Genomic DNA, 20225 nt, shown 5'->3' on the forward strand with positions numbered 1-20225 from the left:
GGAGGTAAAAATACTAAAAATTCAAATACATGTCTTCTTGAGCTAAATTGAAATTGAAACAGCAAGAAAAGAATTGAAGTGTTCCAAATCCACACAGAAAAGGGAAATGTTTGAGGTTATTTTTATCCCAATTACCCTGATTTGATCATTACACATTGTATACATGCACCAAAATATCACATGTACCCCAAAATATGTACAACTATTATGTATCAATAAAAAACTATACCAAGAAAGTGGATTTGAAATATATCATCATGTTGGACAGAAGACCCAACATAATTAAAATATCTGTTCTCCCTCGTTAATTTAGAAACCTGTAAAAATAAATATTCAACAGCTAGATAGGTCTATTACAGAGTTCATCTAGAAAACAATCAAACAAAATAACCAGAAAAAAACCTGACTCCCAATAAAACGTGCATTGATAAATAGCCTCACCAGATGGTAAAGAATATTATAAAGCCATTTTAATTAAAAGTGAATGGCATTAGCCCATGAATAAGAAGACTATTAGAAGAGAATTAAAAAATTAAAAATTAATCCAATTGTATGTGTAAATTTGGTATAAAACAAAGGTATAATTAATACCATTGTAATCATGAAAAAGGATCCATTCCTTATAGCATTCACTAGAATAGTTCCACAGAAATCATAAATTTACATAATTTAAATGTTAAAAATGAAACTATATAAATATTAGACAAAAACATGAGTAAATTCCTCTATAGCTTTAGTGTTAAAAAAGTTTTCCTAATTATGACTCATATCCAGATGCACAAAGGAGAAAAAAATTGGTGAGCTTGACAAATAGACTATAGGTATAAAAAGAAAAATGTTTCATAGCAAAAAATAACGACCATTGTGATATTTGAAGTGAAACACCATAATGACATAATGGAAATCTACCTCTAATTTATATCATAGACAAAATACTAATGTAATTAGAATATATGAGCTTCAAATCTATGAAAGAAAAAGAAAAATTGGCAAAGTATATAAATGGACAGTTCACGGAAAAAGAAGTATAAGTCCTTTAACCATATGAGAAAATGCTCAACCTGACTCATTTAACTGAATGCAAATTAAAACTAACTGGGTTTCCATTTCTCCCCTACAGATTAGAAAAAATCAAAAACTTTGGCCTATATCCTCTGTTGACCAGGTTAAGTAAATGAGCCATTCTCATGTATTGCTGGTAAGGATGCCAAGCAGCATAGTCCATATATGAGAACATTGATGAGGCAATAATTGGCAAAATTATGAAAGCATTTGCCCTTTGAGCCAGCAATTCTACTGCTAGTAAATAACCCCAAAGCTAAACTGGTAAACTTTTTATTTATTTTATTTTATTTTTCTACAGTCAGGGTCTTTCTCTGTCACCAGGCTAGCATGCAGTGATGTGATCCTAGTTCACTATAGCCTCAAACTCCTGAGACCAAATAATCGTTCTGCCTCAACCTCTCAAGTAGCTGGGACTGCAGAAACACATCAGCACACCTGGATAATTTTATAATTTTTGGTAGAGACAGGGTCTTTCAATGTTGCCCTGGCTGGTCTGGAACTCCTGGGTTCAAATGATCTTCCTTCCTTGACATTCCAAAGTGCTGGGATTACAGGTGTAACCCATTGCACCTGGCCACTGGTAAAAATTTTGAAAAGGCATATAGACAAGAATCTTTATCCAGCAAATGCCCAACAATGGGGACAAATTAAATACATTATATTTTAATCTTCACAGTGGAGTACTATGCAGCTATACAAAAATAAGAAATATCTGTACTAAGATTGAATTATCTCTAAAATATATATTTTACATGACAAAAAAGAACATGAAAAAGGTGGATATCTAAGGGCAATACAAATGTATGTATGTGTGTGTGTATATATATGTGTATACATATATGTGTGTGTATATATATATATTTGACTATAATTGAAGCTTAAATCACTTTTTTAAATTAAAAATGAGGGAAGAAATAGGATACAGTAGGCAGTAAGAAGCACTAGACTTCTCTTGGTATACATGGTTTTATAGACCACACTGGAATTCTATAGATATTTTACACAATTATAAACAAAAGCAAACAGAGAAATGATCTCAAAAATTTATATTTGCAATGAAATGAATAAACCTAACTGTGCATTAAGCTGATGACATACTCAAAAACAGAGAAACTATTCCAAATTACTGTGAAACAGTGATTTCATACATTCTGAGTCAGATATACATTAAGCCAAAAAAGGAGAAGGTGTTTAAAAAATTCTTAAACAGTTTCAACAAATATATTTTGATAGCAGTGGTTAGTATTTTTGTCTTATACTGTTGCATAGTGTACATTGTGGATAACGAATTTGGGAAATTATGTTGGTGTATTTGAAATCCAGGATTTTATGCATTGGAAATGGAGATGTGAGACTGATGGAGTGAAATGAAACTCTGTAGGCCTAAATGGGAATGTCATTGTTGATATAAAATTATTAATGGTAGTCTTTACAAAAGTAACAAAAATTTTTAAATTCTGTTCATTGAAAAAGCCTAGAAATAATGACAAACCAGTAAAACGATGACTCTTAATAGCTAGATTGTGATTTTTAATAATCTGTAAATACTATTTCCCACCAAAAGCAACTGGCCTTCTTGAGGGCAGGACTGATTTGAGGTCTGAGAAAGGACATGGACAAAATTTCCCTGGAAACACTTGTCATAGCAGAAAGCAAGGAGATAGCAATGACTACTAAGGTCATGATAAATGGACCAAGCTGGGAGCCAACATAAAGAACTCTCGTTATGCAAGAGTAGAACAAATTGAATCTCATTAAAAATAAAAACTACTATGTATTGAAACACAGCAAGTATTTTTAAATATATGAATTGAAATATATGAATATATAAATAGATGAACATGAAATATATGAATGGTTAAAAACAATCTCCGGACACCATTAACAGGTGCTATTTTTTAAATTCGTTTTTAAAGAAAATCTATCAAGTGTTTATCTATTTATTGGGAGAACCACACATTGAGAAATAGGAAGCAAGTTTTCTCTTTATTGAGGTACTTTAGCTAATGAATACAAAAGAAATAATAGAATTAAAATATGTCAATTTTATAACACCCCTCCCCCAAAATAATAGACCTAATCTATGACCATTTATTATTGTTACAGTTACACAAAACGGTATAAGCAGGCATTACGTGCCTTCAGGAAAATGATATTCTGAAAATATTCACACCCAATTCTGATTTAGCTTCTGGCTCCATCTATCAATTTACAAGAAATACTGGGGTCAGGGTAACACAGTAAATGACATAAAGGGATTATAATTGGTAAAATGCAGGCTGAAGAAACTCCAAAAGGCCCGTTTACAGGTTTATTGAACAAGTAAATATATGTTATAGTCTCGAAAAATGCTAAGAGTGGATGTAACGTGTTGTTTTGTTTGTTTGTTTGTGTTTGAGACAGAGTCTCACTCTGTCGCCCAGGCTGGAGTGCAGTGGCGCGATCTCGGCTCACTGCAAGCTCCGCCTCCGGGGTTCACGCCATTCTCCTGCCTCAGTCTCCCGTGTAGCTGGGACTGCAGGCACCCGCCACCACGCCCGGCTAAATTTTTTGTATTTTTGGTAGAGACAGGGTTTCACCTGTTAGCCAGGATGGTCTCATTCTCCTGACCTCGTGATCCACCTGCCTCGGCCTCCCAAAGTGCTGGGATTACAGGCGTGAGCCGCCGCGCCTGGCCATAGGTGTTCTTAACTGCAAAAGTTCTAACTATGTGAGGGAAACATATATATGTTAATTAGGTAGATTTAATCATTCCACTGTGTATATATATAATTCAAAACATGTTGTACAAAATAAACCCATACAATTTTGTCAGTTCATAAAGTAAAATAATTTTTTTAATATTTAAGAAACTTAAACTAAATGTATAGACCTTATTTGATACCTAATTAAACAAACTGTAAAACATATTTATGAGACAATCCGAAAATTTTGAACAAATACTATACATTTTATATTAGTTCTTACCAATTTTAGGTGTGTTTTAATTATATAATAGTTATTTTAAAACATATTTTAGAGATACATACTAAAATGCTTACAGAGAAAATGTTAAAGTGCCTCAAATTTGTTTTATAATTATCTGAGTGTTAGAAAATAGATGAGGTCTGAGTTGATAATTTTTAAAAGCTGGGTGGTTGGGTTCTTGATCGTATTCCTTCCATACTTGAAAATGCTAGATATTTCTTTTTTTTAAATTTATTTATTATTATTATACTTTAAGTTGTAGGGTACATGTGCATAACGTGCAGGTTTGTTACATATGTATACTTGTGCCATGTTGCTGTGCTGCACCCATCAACTCGTCATTTACATCAGGTATAACTCCCAATGCAATCCCTCCCTCCTCCCCCCTCCCCATGATAGGCACCAGTGTATGATGTTCCCCTTCCAGAGTCCAAGTGATCTCATTGTTCAGTTCCCACCTATGAGTGAGAACATGCGGTGTTTGGTTTTCTGTTCTTGTGATAGTTTGCTAAGAATGATGGTTTCCAGCTGCATCCATGTCCCTACAAAGGACACAAACTCATCCTTTTTTATGGCTGCATATTTCATATAGCGAAATGTTTTATCTTTCCCAAAGCATACATGTACGCACAGAGTATAGACATTGTCATAGTAGAGAGCAAGAAGAAATCCAAAACCGAATTTCTGATTGTAGAAATATGAAGAAAAGTGATTTATATAAGCCCCTCTAGAACAGTAATATTTACAAAATTTTTTCTAGCTATCCCACACTCTGGTTTTACTCTTTAAGCCTAAATCTATTGTTTGACTACAGTGACAAGAAAAGGTGGCTGAGAACTATGGCACCTGCTGTTGGCTGAGCGTGGGAGAATCAAAGACTTGTATTTACTGGAGGCATTTAAAACTAGGGTAAGGGTGATAAGGGTCTCACTAGATGAATACATTATACATAATGTAATATGTATATAATATATAATGTAGGGAGAAGGATATCAAACTGAGAAATGCTCATCAAAAATGCTGGATAGAGGCCAGGAAGGGTGGCTAATACCTATAATGCCAGTACTTCGAGAAGCTGAGATGGGAGGATATCTTGAGCCCAGGAGTTTGAGAACAGCCTGAGCAACATAGCAAAAGCACAGCTGTACAAATAATAATAATAATACATTAATAATATAATATATTATATATTAATTTAATAATATGATAATTATTATTACTTGAGCCCAGAGTTTGAGGTTCCAGTGAGCTATGATCATACCACTACATTCCAGCCTGGATGACAAAGTAAGATCTTATCTCTAAAAACAGAGAATGCTGGATAGAGAATAATTTACACAATTTAGCAAGCTAAAATTCAAAGGTTTCCATCTGGAATTGTAATATCGGAACAACTGAGGAATATGCCTGGTTAAGTTGGATTTCATCTTACATAAATGTGTAGTACATAGCTTTCTTTTTCCCTAAAGCAATATGGGAAATTAGAAGAGGAGCCCATACAAGGGACTTGGCATTACATTTCACTTTATTTTAGTGTCAGATATGTGTACAAATAAGTTTCTATCTTCCTTAGGATAGTCAAAGGTTAATTTAGTTCATATGTAATAAATGAGATAAACAAGGAGATTTTGTATTCAGCTAGAAATTAATTATATTATTATTAAAACCATAAAGTTTTGTTTTATCCAGAAGCCTAAAATCCCAGCCTATAAACCTGACTTCAGAAAGCTGTATTTTTTAACAAAAAGGTTTTTTTTCTACAGCCATCATTAAAATAAATTTTATATAGCTAGTTTGCTTGTGAATAGTTTGTAATGCTTTCAGTATGTCTATTTTTTATTTAAACAATAAGTGGTGGGGAGAGCTTGAGAAATACATTTTTCTCATTTCAGTTTTTTAATATTTTGTCTTGATTATGGAAATCCAAAAAGAAAAAAAGAAAAGAAGAAGAAGAAGAAGGAAAAAAAGGAGAGAAGAGGAGAAGAGAGGAATATGCTTATAGAGAATTCGCTGGCCCAGAGTGCTGCAATCCCATTGAGTAGTTCTTTTTTGAAAGGAGAGAAATCCTAGCCCTGCAGAGTTATGCATTTCCAACAAAAGATAACAAGTCTCTGACAAACAAGGACTCATTATAGTAGGCAACAGAATAGAATCAATAAAAGTTTGTAACATAAACAGTTTTAGATTTTAATGATTCATTCTAGTTCTTTTAGTAATGTGTAATTTGAAAGTTTACATTGTTATTTGCTTGTTGGTCATAAAGACTTTGGGGTTATGCTTAAAATGGGTGAGGTACATGTGTGCACGGGCACAAGCGTGTGTGTGTGTGTGTGTGCGTGTATTTTGAATAATTTCTACAGATTAACTTATTTTGGAGAGAGTCTGAGTCTCTCCATATATAAAAGTCTAATTAAAATACAGTTTTACAGATTTTATGGCCAAAAACTAAAATCTAAATTTAAAATATTAACACATAAGTATATTCCTTACTTAGAAGTACTTGAATCTCTATTACCTTTATCTAATACAGACATGCAAAATAAAATGTCATTCCCTTAATCCTCTTCCTATGCTGGAAATGCCTGTAAAAGAGTCCTGCATTTTCTACATTTTAGATCTAAAACAATTTTGAATATTACCGGGGGCAACAGGATATTAATTATCTCTTCAGGGTATTAATTACCTCCACATCTAGCAGTTAATATAAAACCAGGCTAAGATAATGATTATATCTCCAAGGGAACATGCTTAGACCCAATTAATCAAATTAATAATTTGATTAACAGATATAATGAATTAATTTAATCAATGTACTATTATCTAAAAGAGTATCAAAATATGCAGATCTTTTGTGACTAAACATAGAGGCTGCATAAATTTAAACATACATTTACATTATATTGAAGAGAAGCTTTGACGTATTTAGTGTTATCAACCTGTTCTCAACACTTTTCCATTCTAAATTGCAGATCTGGAAATACTGTAGAATTCTGGAACTTTGATTGCAGGCTTTTAAAAATAGAAACAACAACAAAAAGCAGTGAAATGTATCTACTGAGATTATAACTAAAATCACACAGTAACAAGCCAGTTGGTAGCTTAGAAAAATAAATCAATGACGATAGTTTGCCAACAGAACACCATTAGACCCCATGTTTTCTGCTGCATTGGTGGGCCATATGGTAGTGGATTTACTCTATGTCGACAACAGGACAATTTTCCAAAAAAAAAAAAAAATAGATTGACATTTTGTTTTATTTTTGCACTGCGCTTAGTTATGAGGTAATTATATTAAAATACGGTGCATATCTGTTGATATATGAGCCTTGATTATGTTTTCAATCAAATAAATAATTTAAGATATATCTCCATGCTGCATTCATCCAATAACCAACGTCCATGGGATGAGTGAAAGACGGCATAGTTCAGGTTGTCTGCAGTCATAAGACCTCCCTTTAATTTGTTGGTTATTCTTCAACAAAGCTTCTGAACAATCCTAGATTTCTACCACCATTCTGCAGCCAACCTGCTCTGAGTAAGAGGATGGTGGTGTCAAGAGATCAGCTTTGTGGTCCCGACCACAGAATATGGTACAGTTCTGCCACCTAGTGGTTGCCTTCTCACACGTGACTTGGCAGCATTTACACTTGGTAGACTGCATCTACAAAGAGAACAGTGAAGTTGGGAACAGCCAGCAAAAGCTTGGCAAATCGCTTTCCACCATGTAAATAGAGAAATAATCCCGGTTTTAACTGAAATAAATATAAACGCTCTTATTTTAACATACGAAACAAGTGAGGCCCTTCACATTCTGGTCTCTCTCTGTCCACCATCCCAACTTACCGCCTACCATTTCTCTTCACAAAGAACAACCTGAGGTTATTCAAATGCACCATATTCTCTTACGGTCTCTTCTCTGGGTGCATAATTCCCTCATTTCTCTTGGCTAGACTGAAGATTCTTATATCCTTTAACTTGGAAATTGTGTCCCTATGAAGCCTGCGCTGAATCCTGGTCTATTTGCCCCATGGTATTTGTCCCAGATTGTCCTTGTGAATCCCTGCTTACCTTGTAGAAGAAAAGTTCCTGGGCAAGAGTTTTGCCTTTACATCTTTGGATAGCCCCAGCACTTAACACTGTGTCTTTGGCCCCTAAATATGTGATGTATTATATGTACGATATAAATATGTGATGTATGTGATCCTTTGGAAGGGGGGTTTAATTCTGAATTTAGCACAATTATTCTTATAGAAAAATGAAGCAAACATTTATTTAAAAACATCCTTTTTGCCACGTGTGGTCTTCTCAGGCTTCCTAAACTAGAGTTCCCAGTGTTTTCATATGATATACGTGCATTCATGTTAAATATACGGCAAATACAGATCCTTGGTAGTAGAAAGAGTAGAATCTTGAGTGCTGTAAAAAAAATTTAAGCTTGATTGTAAAAGAAAATCTAAAGAAATTATAAAGCATATTTCAAGCTTCATCCTGCCAGAGTGGTGAAATAAAGAATAAGACTAAAAAATGTGTACACTTTATTTAGAAAATATGATTCTAAATCTTTAATTTGTGCAAGACCTTTAATCTCATAATATGCAATATAAATTTTCATGGTGGTCAGAAAAGCAATTATGTAAAAATTCCACTTTTACTTAATTTAGCTCATCCTGGTCTATCTTCAAGCCACACCTGCTTACCATATTGACCAAACTAAACATTCACCCATTTCTAAATTACATAACTAAGATAGTTATGTAAAAGCCAGCTTAGATTCTTTTTTCAATATTTGCTGAGCTTACAACACAATCCTGGTTTAGAATTTTATTGTCCATAGAAGATAAAATTTGATGCTAGAGGTTGCCATGTGGAGTTTGAAAAACTGCTGGTTATGAAATAATATCATCTTTGCATGCGGATGGAACACTTGATATGGAGAAATAAACAGCAAAGGTTTAGAGGGCCAAGATACATGATTAAGTATTGTACTCTTTAGCAAGTGGCTCAATATAATCTGTCATCAAAATGTTCTTATGTGAGAGTTCACCTGCCTCATTTCTCAAGCCTTAAATGACTATTTTTCAGATAACTGTGATAAATTTAGAATGAACCAAATACTTTCTGTGATGCTTTGCTTAATAAGTTTAAAAAAAGATAAATAACAGAATCACATAAATTATTATAAGGTACCATGTATATTATAATATATATATGTGAAATCTTAGTGTATCAGCTTCCACTTTTAAGGATGTATAAAACTCAAAACAACGTTATCATCCTTTGGAAGGGAATATACATTAAATAAAAATGTCAAGTTGTCTTAAATTTAATGGAAATTTAATGGAAATCAAGTAAGCCAATATTTTACTAGATAAGAAGTAGCTCTATTTATTGCTTTCTTTCTTTACATCAGGGAGCTGTTTTATCATGTTTTATTGTTAGTTTTATTCTGAATTTCAATCCTAGGGGAGCCTATGTGGTGTAGTATGTATAAACAAAACAGACCTTTAGCTTTACATAGAGAAGTAATTTCCAAACCTGGCTTCTAAGTAAGTCCTAGGAGCTTTTAAAACACACAGATACTTTGGCCCCAGCCAATACCTACAGAAGCAGAATCTCTGAAAGTTAGTTCATGAATCTGTGTCTCAAAAGTTGTCCAAGTGGTTCCTACATATTGCATTTTAGACCAGTGGTATTTGGTTCTCAAAACGTGACAACAAAGGTTGGTTCTCAAACTGTGGTCCTCAGAACATAAGTGTCAGCATCACCTGAATCAGAAATTCTGGAAGTGCGGTCCAGCAACCTGTACTTTAACAAACCCTACAGGTGATGCTGAATCACACTGAAGGTTATGTTTGAGAACCACTGGTTTAAAAAAAAAAAAAAAAGAAGTTGAAAATTGAGGGTTCTTTGAATTCAATATGATTTATCAAACGCTTACGCTTTTGAGAAAACATAAATAAGATTCCTAATTTATGGAGGATACAATATAACCAATTCTGTTGTGTCTTTACTTGTGATTTGTTTTATGATTTTAAACAAATTATTTACTTGTTAATATCTCCTTTACCATGATTGTTTTCTCTAAATTATCAGTATAAACCCCATATGAAATAGGTTTAACTTAATTATATTTTTACTGAAAGTACTATGTTGCCTGAATAAATTGTTCTCCAAAATACCTATTTTGTGAATTTTGAAAGTCTCTTCTTTTGGAAGAATCACAGAATTATAGGGACTGGGAAGAGAAATAATTTTGCGTCATTTTATAGAGTGAACACATAAGCAAAATTACACTGCGAAAACAGAACAGAAAGTCTTCTGCATGATAACAACAAAGAGCCCTTCATACAAAGATGTTTCAAATATTATCTCGTTTATCATTTCACCTGAGATAGGCATTACTGCTACAACAATATAAATGTAGAAATTGAAGTTAAATGACTTTCTGGTAGATACTGATCTGGCAAATAATTGAGCATGGATTATAAAACCAGACCCTATAAATTTTAATTCTATGATCTTTACAATAGATTCCACTGCCAGGATATTGAATGTGCATAGTAGGCTCATAACATATATTTGTGTAACTGAACTGAAAAGATAGCTTCATTTCTAGGATGAGGAAAAACTGGTCATTGCTTTTCTAATCTATTAATTCCTATTGGAAAGAGGTATCTTAAGAAATAGCACTTGGAATTTCCAGCCATGAGCATAAAGTAAGAAAACCAATTCATCTGCAATGAGGACACTGATTTACAGAAGTACACAAATAATGATGCCTAGACAATATCCAGGGTTAATTGTTTTCCGCATCAAAAAGTTTGAATTCATTGTTCCTGAGGCTATAAAACAAATTAGTGCTACCCAGATCTCAGGAGCTCATGTTTTTAAATACCTCATCAACATTTAAAATAAGCCATTTATTTTTCTAGACATTTGATTTCAGCTGAACTATTGATCACTATGAATATTCTTATGGATAAGTATGAATTGCTCCACAACATTAAGAATACCAAATACCTCATGCTTCTTTTCAGTAAAATCAAAACCAGATTTTAGCTGCCAATCATCCTAGTTGACCAGGCCAACATCCATTCATTTTCAAGTCTCACTTCCTCCTGTTGATCAGAGAAGAACACTGAAGCATACACAGTTCATAAAATTGAAGCTCTGTCTTCATGCTCTTCATGTTGGTCACTGGGGCCGGACCTTTACTCAGGCCTCAGGAACACAGCAAGAAGCTGGGTCTACATTTCCCCAGTCAGTTCCAGATCAAGCCATGAGACTTTTTCAAAGGTCTCTGAATTAGTTCTCAACACACAGTCTCCTCAGAGATCCTCACAGCAATCACCGTGGAAACTGTCATTCCAGGGATAATTCATTTACTCAAAGAGCAATTCTCAAAAATCTCAGAATGTGTCAACCCTTCCACACTCCTATTCCAGTCTTAGGAATTTCAATTATTTGTGACAGGCTACTTATTTCTCCAAACTCCAGGCACAGAGACCAGAGCCTCTCTCTCTCTCTCTCTCTCTCTCTCTCTCTCTCTCTCTCTCTCTCTCTCTCTCTCTCTCTCCCCCCCCCTCCCTGCCTCCCTCCATCCCTCTTTTCCTCCCTCTCCATTCAACCTATTTGATTAATTAATAGGCCAATACTTTTTATCTTTTAAACAAAAGAACATGCACATAAGGTATCCTTGGATGCACTTGATTTTCCCTCTCATATTATGTGGAAGACACTCTGCTCTTCCTGTAAAATTCAAAAAGATCACTTACTTCCCTTGGAGTAAGAACAATTCAAGCCTTTAAATATATAATTCTGGCCTCTCCACTGAGTCTACAGCAAGTGTTACTGCTAGGAATAGTAATAAATTAAACATGGAAAGCCAAATATAATATTTCATTATATCACTTTTACATATAGATCACTTTATCTCTCAGAAACCCTGGATAGCCTAGAAGTATTATGGAAAGTCTCTCTAAGAGCCCTCATTCAATTTTTTTTCCCAATTAGCCTTAATGATCACCTCGATTTCGTCCCGTGTGGAAGATTATAGGAAGAACAAAGAAATCTGTGGTTTTATAGCCAACCTATTTATATTTTTAAAAAACTGTGGATTTACAGCCAACCTATTTATCTTCAAACGGCAACACCTCTTCTCATGAGTAAAGTACAAAAAATGTATGTAGAGATCCACTGTACATACATCATGTAGACTTCATACTATGCTCATAAATGCTTCATATGACATGCACTCCAAAGTGTGCATTGAAAGCAAGGATTCATCCTGCTCTGGATAAACCAGGAAAGCTGAGCCTGCACCAGGAAAATGGAAGCCAGGACTTGATGGATGATTGGAATTGAAGAATGAAGGCGTTAAAGGAAATAAAGGAGGCAAATAACAATTTGGGTGTTTTAACTGCCTAGCAGTTTATAACTTTGTTTTTTTTTTTATCTTTTTCCATTTACTTTAATATTTCTTTTTTTTTATTTCCCCTTACTTTTGTTTTCTTTTTTTTTTTAATTTATTTATTATTATTATACTTTAAGTTGTAGGGTACATGTGCATAACGTGCAGGTTTGTTACATATGTATACTTGTGCCATGTTGCTGTGCTGCACCCATCAACTCGTCATTTACATCAGGTATAACTCCCAATGCAATCCCTCCCCCCTACCCCCACCCCATGATAGGCCCCAGTGTGTGATGTTCCCCTTCCTGAGTCCGAGTGATCTCATTGTTCAGTTCCCACCTATGAGTGAGAACATGCGGTGTTTGGTTTTCTGTTCTTGTGATAGTTTGCTAAGAATGATGGATTCCAGCTGCATCCAAGTCCCTACAAAGGACTCAAACTCATCCTTTTTTATGGCTGCATAGTATTCCATGGTGTATATGTGCCACATTTTCTTAATCCAATCTGTCACTGATGGACACTTGGGTTGATTCCAAGTCTTTGCTATTGTGAATAGTGCTGCAATAAACATACGTGTGCATGTGTCTTTATAGCAGCATAATTTATAATCCTTTGGGATCCTAGAGGAAAACCTAGGTAGTACCATTCAGGACATAGGCATGGGCAAAGACTTCATGTCTAAAACACCAAAAGCAACGGCAGCAAAAGCCAAAATTGACAAATGGGATCTCATTAAACTAAAGAGCTTCTGCACAGCAAAAGAAACTACCATCAGAGTGAACAGGCAACCTACAGAATGGGAGAAAATTTTTGCAATCTACTCATCTGACAAAGGGCTAATATCCAGAACCTACAAAGAACTCAAACAAATTTACAAGAAAAAAACAAACAACCCCATCAAAAAGTGGGCAAAGGATATGAACAGACATTTCTCAAAAGAAGACATTCATACAGCCAACAGACACATGAAAAAATGCTCATCATCACTGGCCATCAGAGAAATGCAAATCAAAACCACAATGAGATACCATCTCACACCAGTTAGAATGGCGATCATTAAAAAGTCAGGAAACAACAGGTGCTGGAGAGGATGTGGAGAAATAGGAACACTTTTACACTGTTGGTGGGATTGTAAACTAGTTCAACCATTATGGAAAACAGTATGGCGATTCCTCAAGGATCTAGAACTAGATGTACCATATGACCCAGTTTATAACTTTCATTGAGACTTGGCTTTTAGAAAGAACGAGAGATCCAATAAAACCTATAATAATTTCAGTTTTGAACATGTCAAGTTTAAGGTGCTTCTGAGACATTCAGATTACCTGGGGACTGTTCACATAGAAGTTCTCAATAGGAAGATACTTAGATATGGAATTCAGAAGAGAGGTCTGAGTATTAAAATTTCAGCTTTGTACAAAGATTTCCAGCTTCAAGCATCAGAAGCTTTAAATTACCTTTTTATTTTAATTATTATAATCACCTCATTTCTAAAGCCTTATCTTTTCTTGCATCCTGCTAATCCCCAGAATTTAAATTTTGTGGCCTCCTTTTCTAGTAAAGAACTACCTTCAGGAATAGCTTCTATTTTGGAGGGTTAAGGGGAAAGGACTGTTTAAAAATTAATGCTGAGAGATTTCAACACTTTAAATAAATTCCAGGGGCTGAGTCCTTTTGGTTGTAAGTAAATTAAATTTAAAAACCATTCTGTATTTTATAGTCTTAATCAAAGTTCCAGGAGTCCAGACACCAGATTTTACGGAGCTAATAGGCAAAGGACTACACTGATCCAACTGATATAAATAGGCCACCTTGAGTCATCAAGGATTACTAAATTGCCAAGTCCTTCATTGCTCCTCCTAGTGTTTGTTTTCTTTTCTTTTGTTTCAGTGAATGAAAGCACCATGTATCCAATCTATTCAATCTAGCAAAGTTTTATTCTGGCAACCCCAGAGATGAAATTTTTGGGGTCAGTCTGTACTTCACCAAAGCCATTCCCTTCTCTACAAACTCACTCTGGCTGCTCTAACTTGAACTTCAGTGTTAGTAAATAGCCATCACGTCTTCCTGCCTACTGTTTAGAGTCAGGTAACTTAGTTTTGGATCCTGGCTTTCTTCACAAACCCCACGCACAGGCCTCCCCTCGATCTGGAAAAATTTGGGTAAATTATTCAGCCTCTCTATGAATCTCTTCCGTTAGATGTAAAATGGGTGTAACACTGTCTATTTCATGGGATTGTGAGATTTAACTGGTAGAGTATATTAAGGTACTTTGCATAATGGATGACACATAACAAATACACAAACCCAATAATTTTTACTTTTTTTCTCTTCTGTGCTTATTAGATATTGTTACTATGATTTATAAATAAGAAACCAAATAAGAAGAAAGATAACTAAGGTAATTTCACAGCCACTAGGTGACAGATGTCATTCACTGTGACTCCAACTCCACATCTCTGTTTATCCTACAATGACGCTGCTTCCTTGCATTTCCACCAATACTTCATGTGTTCCAATTCTACAATTTTGTACATGCAATCTCTTGCACCTAGAATGCCCTTCACTACCTGCTCTACATGGAAAAAATATCACCTCTTCTCTAAAGTATTTTTTATATCGAGGCAGAGATAGCAGTTTTGACTTCCCTGAGCCTACAGCACATTCTATATAACTCTCTATATAAATAACTCCATTAAAGCACCAGTAAACTATGAAATCCTCAGGGGCAGAAACAGTTTTATTCATCATTGAATCACAGACCTATCACAGTGCCTTGTGTATATTAGAGTTTCAATAAATCTTTTATACATTGTCTCATTTCCCCTATTTCATGGAGCCTTCCATAACTACTTTATCTCTAAATGCTAATATGCTCCAGAGCTCAGGCCTTAGACTTCCTTTTCATTTATAGACTTGCTTCTTCAATGATTTCAACCAGTCCCTTGACTCTAAATAATCTAAATACTTAGGATGCCCATAGTTATTCTTTTAGCCTGAACCTCTCTCCTGACCTTTAGACACATATATTCAATTATAAATCTTCACTTTACATAGTAAAATAATCTTCACTCCATATAATAATACATCATCATTAAAATGTATAAAACTGAGGCCCCCAATCTTCCCCATAACTTGTTTCTCCCACAGTCTTATAATCTATATTAATAACAACTTCACCATTCCAATTATGGTCTTGGGGTTACCACTGGCACCTCACCTGTAGCACCTTGGTCCATCCCTACTCCCTGGAAGTCTCTATATGGCAAGAAGATTGATCCTTTTAAAATATAGGACAGATGACCTCTTTGCTTATAATCCTCTGATGGTTTACTAATTTTATTTGGATCTAATTCAAAGTCCTTATAATGGCCTACTAGTTCCAATATGATTCATACACACCCCCAACCTATTGGGTTTCATTTCTCACTCTTCTCCCTGTATCCCACCCTAGCCTCCTTAATGTTCTTTCAACACAAATATTTTTTTCACCTGAGTGTCTAAGTACTTTCTGCTCCCTTCTGGACTTTCTTCTACCCAAATACTCATATAAACTCATTCATTTTCTTCAGGTCACTGTTTCAAATGCTGTCTTTTCTACAATAGCACACACCCTACCTCCAGCTGTTACTCTCTGCTGCTTTACAATATTTTTTTTCTTAGTACTTATCACCAGCTGCCATAATGTATGCCTACTTAATTATTTATTCATTATCTATTCCCTGACTAAATGTGAGACCCATGAGAACAGGAACATTTCTTTTGGTTCACTGCTTGTTGCTACTGCCTAAAACAATTCTAGACTCATAGTAATGCTCAAAAAATTATTTGTCAAATGAATGAAAGAATAATAACTTACCCAATGAGATAATGAAAAATATCAATGAGGTAGTTTTCAAATTCCAACCGTATCTCCCCATTTTTTGCCCAATTTTATTTTTCCAAAAATTCACAATTCCCGCCTCCCTCACACTGAGGCATCAAATGCAATGAACTATCTATTTCCTGTGACTTGGCTGACAGCACATCGAGTCAAGCCCCATGATGTTTTGAAGCACATGGACCACTGAACAAATGGATTACGTTCCATTTACTTAGCCAAAAAATTTAACTTTGGCCATTTCCTATACAGGGAATACTGATGGGAAGGAGCCCTGAGGAGAAGCCAAATTTAGTCCAGACCTCTGAAATTCTCCTCAGAATAAATGGTAATGATGAGTATAAAGTAGGGATAGGGGATTTGTAAAGAACTTAATAGTGAGCTGCTCTGAAAAATGCTCTCCCCAAGCCTTTCTTGGATTAAGTTTAGTAAAGAGAACTAAAAGTAGATTGAGTCTAAACCAAAACCCCTAGGGGACAGTTTCAACACATCATCAACCATATCAGTGTTCTTGAGTAAAAGCCAGTGGAACCTTTGAAATCTCTTGAACTGAAATGAATAAATCTTCTATAAGTTTCTAAGATATTCTAATACTAAGAATGTTGGGCCCAACCTTATAAAAATAAATACCCCAAAGAAGTAGAATTCTTGACTCAGGTTCTACTATGCAAATTTAATTTTATAGGTCCCCAGACACTCTTTATACCCAGGCTCTTCTCTAAGTAATTTCATGGGATCATAGGTCTATTTACACACAAACACTGTATGGCTGAAAAATAATCACTCGTATAATAGGGCCTTTTTACTAAGTTAATATAAATGAGAGATTTCTCAATAAGACTTTATACACAAGGGAAAATTTGCCTTAAAATTACTCATGTTCTAGAAAATTTTAGTAACAGGAAGGATGCGGCCCCCAAAACCTCCTGGAACAAAAGCATGCACTTACCAAGCATAGGCATCCAAAAATCTGGTACCTTACTGTTGAGGTCAAATGGTTCCACTATTTTCTGCAGGTTCACCCACTTGATGAATAAAACCCTTAGAAGAGCAGACTGTAGACATCCCTTGAAAAACAAAAAAACTGGCAGGAATCCCTAAAATAAGACTATTACAAAACTGAAATTATCGATTCATTTTTAGTGTCTTCAAGTAAGCCCTTTAGCAGAAAAGAGATTATATTTTAGCATTTGCATGAAAAGCTGTCTCAATTCAGTTCAATAACTGTGTAGATTGCTCATTTTGTAGCTTATATTATCCTTCATACCATGGGAGAATATGAAGAGGTGTAAGACCCTATTCCGGACTTCCAGGCCCCGGTCAATGAATACGTCTGAAGGCTGTGACTACTATCACAAAAAGCAGGAGATGACATATGATGTAAGATGTGTGCCAAATGTTTGGGGAACTTAGACACGGGGAAGATCCCATCTAACTGAAGTATTTGTAATAAAATTCACAAAAAGAGATCTTAACTGAATTGTGTGTTGAAGGTTGAACTGTGTTTGAGAGTGGATTTATAGAAAGAAGGAAATCCTGAGATAACTGAGAGGGAGGTAAGCCCAGGATATGTTTAGGGTGTACGGAATGGTCCATGTCTTAGGTGACTTTCAAGATGACCCCCAATGACCCCCACTTCCTGATATTTACACCAGTGTGTTGTCACTTTCCCTTCAGTGTGGAATGACCCCTCTAGTAACTTGCCTCTAATGAATAAAATAAGGCAAAAGTGATGAGATGCTATTTCCATGATTACATTACAAAAGAATGACTTCTCTCTTGCTGTGTTCTCTTGCCATCTTGGCTTGCAAACTTTGATGAAGTAAGCAAACTACCATGCTAGAAAGGCCATGTGCCAAGGAACTGAAGACTGCCTTCAGTCGACAGCAAGTAAGAAACTGAGGCTTGTATTCCAACAAGCAACGAGGAACTGATCCTGCCAAGAACAATGCGAGTAATCTTGGAAGCAGACCTTTCTCCATTTGAGTGTTGACATGATGACAGCCACAGCAGACACATTGATTGCAGGCTGTGAGAGACTCTGAAGCAAAGGACTTAGTTAAACTATGCTCAAATTGCTGACCTAAGAAACTTTAAATGAATTGTTTTGAGCCACTAAATTTTGGGGTAGTTTCTTACGCTGGGATAGGTAACTCCTGGAATCCATATTATTACATAGAATCATTATTTACATGGTGCTTTACTATTTTCAAAAAACTTTCCCAAACATTATCATTTGATGTTTCATAATCCTATGAGGTAGAAAAAGCAGGTGCAATGTGCATTTGATAGATCAGGAGAAACTGCTGTGGTTTTATGGTTTATACTCAGTGTCACATAACTAGCTAGTGTTTTTTCTTTAGTTCAGTGCTCTTTTCATTACAACACCCAAAGGAATGGAAGGCTGGAACTTTGAAAGATTTAACATATACTAGGATCATAGTCTTTAATGTGAGTGAACAAAATGGCAAGTACTTGAACACAAGGGAATTTGGTTTTGCTGTTTGTCTTTGTCTTCCTAACTCTTAAAATCTGAATGTTTCATAAATAAATCTTCTACTGGATTTTATAGATTTGTTTTGGCATCTTTGTACCTCTGCTAAGTATGTCACCAAAATGTCAAAGAGTGTTGACATTTCAGTTGGTTTGGAATGGCCTTTCATTTATAAGAGAAAATTGAATAGGACTGACATGCAAACAGGCAGATTTTCCATATGGAGCATAACATATGCATATACCATAATATATTTTATTGAATTATTTAGAAAATTCATGGCCCACCTGTTAAAATACTCAGACAATTGATGCTTCTTTCTCTCAGAAGCATTTTTACTTGTATAAATTACTATTAAGAATTTTAAATATATACCTGCTCTCATGAATGAATTATACAAAACAAAAATGAATTTTTCTTGATAAGTCAGAATTATTAAGATTAATTCAACTCTACTCAAATACAATAGTACTACCAAGAGCACTAAACATTGCTGCATTTGGTAACATTTACAACTCCCACAAAAACCTCAGATTTCCATGATTTTTGAACATGGAAGGATTTTATATTTTCAATTCTCATCCCTCAGAATCAGTTTCCCAATCATAAGTATCCTGCCATCAATGTTTTTATTTCTACTGGCACTTTTCATTTCTAATTTCCTGCTTTTCCTGTGAAAAGGGAACTCGGGGCAGGGGCAGTGGCTCAAGCCTGTAATCCCAGCACTTTGGGAGACCGAGACGGGCGGATCACGAGGTCAGGAGATCGAGACCATCCTGGGTAACACGGTGAAATCCCATCTCTACTAAAAAAAGATACAAAAAACTAGCCGGGCGAGGTGGCGGGGGCCTGTAGTCCCAGCTACTTGGGAAGCTGTGGCAGGAGAATGGCGTAAACCCAGGAGGCGGAGCTTGCAGTGAGCTGAGATCCGGCCACTGCACTCCACCCCGGGCGACAGAGCGAGACTCCGTCTCAAAAAAAAAAAAAAAAAAAAAAGAAAAGAAAAAGAAAAGGGAACTCAGAAAATAACCAGTAATTGTAATGATATTTTAAAATGGTACTAAACAGACCCAACACAAGCATTTAAGCCAACATGACTGTGGTTATGGGAGCCAGCCTGTGCAGGTTTAAAGTTTATCACTTAATAGCTGGATAACATTGGACAACTTTCTTTAAAAAGCTGTGCTTCTGATAATGATTTCTATCTTATAAGGTTGTTATAGGGATTAAATAAGTTGATACTTTGAAAGTGAATTTGTATCCCTGGTGGTAGATGGAAGATATAATATCAAAAACTTCTTAGGGGATTCTAATGAGCAGCCATTCATCAGAATTAGAGGTTCTCAATCTGGCTGCATATTAGAATTACCTGGTACCTTTTAAAAATAACTAATGCTTGGGCCCTG

The 20225-nt window shown here is 35.2% G+C and overlaps 1 protein-coding gene across 2 annotated transcripts in view; it reads right to left on the bottom strand.

Moving 5' to 3' along the window:
• The window catches only part of LOC112425526 (T-box transcription factor TBX15-like), a 581798-nt gene extending 563560 nt beyond the window's left edge, over window positions 1-18238 (bottom strand). Inside the window, exon 1 of one of the 2 annotated variants that reach the window (XM_071094759.1) lies at window positions 17275-18238. The gene's annotated coding sequence lies outside the window, so the exon portion shown is untranslated. The remainder of the gene's footprint in view (window positions 1-17274) is intronic. The other variant, XM_071094760.1, reaches the window with a different exon arrangement.
• Window positions 18239-20225: the final 1987 nt, after the last annotated feature.

The sequence above is a fragment of the Macaca nemestrina genome, chromosome 4 (genome assembly GCF_043159975.1).
Source record: "Macaca nemestrina isolate mMacNem1 chromosome 4, mMacNem.hap1, whole genome shotgun sequence".
Taxonomy (NCBI): Eukaryota; Metazoa; Chordata; class Mammalia; order Primates; family Cercopithecidae; genus Macaca; species Macaca nemestrina.